The sequence below is a fragment of the Macaca thibetana genome, chromosome X (assembly GCF_024542745.1).
Source record: "Macaca thibetana thibetana isolate TM-01 chromosome X, ASM2454274v1, whole genome shotgun sequence".
NCBI lineage: Eukaryota > Metazoa > Chordata > Mammalia > Primates > Cercopithecidae > Macaca > Macaca thibetana.
The window spans coordinates 109,526,224-109,528,045 of record NC_065598.1 but is presented as its reverse complement, the minus strand read 5'-3'; the positions used below and the strand labels follow the sequence as shown (position 1 = coordinate 109,528,045).

General features: G+C 38.4%; 1 non-coding gene across 1 annotated transcript; it reads right to left on the bottom strand.

Moving 5' to 3' along the window:
• Positions 1-327: 327 nt before the first annotated feature.
• LOC126947011 (small nucleolar RNA SNORD30) lies at positions 328-397 on the bottom strand. Its single transcript, XR_007722866.1, has one exon. It is a non-coding gene; the product is annotated as a small nucleolar RNA SNORD30 (small nucleolar RNA).
• Positions 398-1,822: the final 1,425 nt, after the last annotated feature.

The window sequence follows — 1,822 nt, the reverse complement described above, 5'->3', positions numbered from 1 at the left end:
TTCCACTTACTTGGTTTCCTTTCTTTTTCATAGGCGTGAAAGTTCACAGGAGACATCCTATTTGTAATCCATTATTGCTCAATACTATCTTATGTATTCTTTTCAATGTACATGTATCCTGACAATATCATATTCAATGGTATATGTTATTTTTTTCCAGTCCCCTATTGATTAACCTTTAAATTGATTCTAATTTTCAACAATGACACATGATGATGCAATAATCATTACTTTGCATAGATTTTTACATAGCTGTATATTTATTTTTTAAATTTATTTTATTTTAATTTATTAATTTATTTATATTTTTACTTATTTTATATTGTTAAAAATCAGATTTCCATGTTTCAGTAGCAAGTCATTAGTTGAATGAGAATCCATGTAAGTCATCATGTATATATATAGTTGTATATTTCTTTTCTTTTTTTTTTTTTTTTTTGAGACGGAGTCTCGCTCTGTCGCCCAGGCTGGAGTGCAGTGGCCGGATCTCAGCTCACTGCAAGCTCCGCCTCCCGGGTTCACGCCATTCTCCTGCCTCAGCCTCCTGAGCAGCTGGGACTACAGGCGCCCGCCACCTCGCCCGGCTAGTTGTTTTTTTTTTTTTTTTTTTGTATTTTTTAGTAGAGACGGGGTTTCACCGGGTTAGCAAGGATGGTTTCGATCTCCTGACCTCGTGATCCGCCCGTCTTGGCCTCCCAAAGTGCTGGGATTACAGGCTTGAGCAACCGCGCCCGGCCAAATTGTATATTTCTGAAGGATAAATTCTTAGAGGTAGAACTGCCATGTGAAAGGAAACAACCATTCCAAATGTAAAAACTATTGCTAAAATGACCTACAAATATATAAATAAATATATGTTACCATTTGATATGGTTTGTCTGTGTCCCCACTCAAAATCTCATCTTCAGTTGTAATCCCCATAACCCACACATGTCAAAGGTGGGGGCAGGTGGAGGTAATGGGATCATGGGGGCTGTTTCCCACATGCTATTTTCATGATAATGAGAGACTCTCATGAGATCTGTTGGTTTTATAAGCATATAGCATTTCCTCTGCTTGCACTCACTTCATCCTGCTGCCCTGTGAAGAAGGTGCCTGCTTCTCCTTTGCCTTCCACCATAATTGTAAGTTTAATTGCAAGTTTCCTGAGGCCTCCCCAGCAATGTGGAGCCTCTTTTCTTTATGAATTACCCAGTTTCGGATATTTTTTCATAGCAGTGTGAGAATGGACTAATACACCATGCATAGTGCCATGAAAATGTGCTTCTTATATCTCTGATGGAACAGAGTGTAACTGACCTGCAGCCCAATCGTACCACTTAGAAATCCATCACTGCACTTGTGCTGTGCACAGACCTCTTTTCCTAAGGGTTGCTTCTAGTCAGTAAACAATTGAACACAGCAGAGATTTTAAGACAGGTCCATTCCTAAGACATGCAGGGCTGCTCTGATGGGAGATTTTGGCTCAAGGACTCTCCCAACGACCTTTCAGAAGTCTCTTAAACCACAGTGCAGTGTAGAATGCTTTCTCTCCCAACCTTTATTTAATTCTTCCTTCTTTACCCTTCTTTTTCATCCAGAGCCAGTCCTGCATTGTGGTTTGGCAGTTCTCCCAGATTCCTTCAGCTCTTTCCCCATTTTCTATCACAGGTATTTCTCTCAATAAATTTCTTATATGAATAATCGTATCTTGGTCTCTGATTCTTGGAGGACCTTGGCTAACAGTGTATAAAAATATCTATATAATTACATCATCAAATTTTAATATTTTTCAATTTGGTTGAAGTTAATATTTCATTTAAATAATTGTGTATGGTTAATT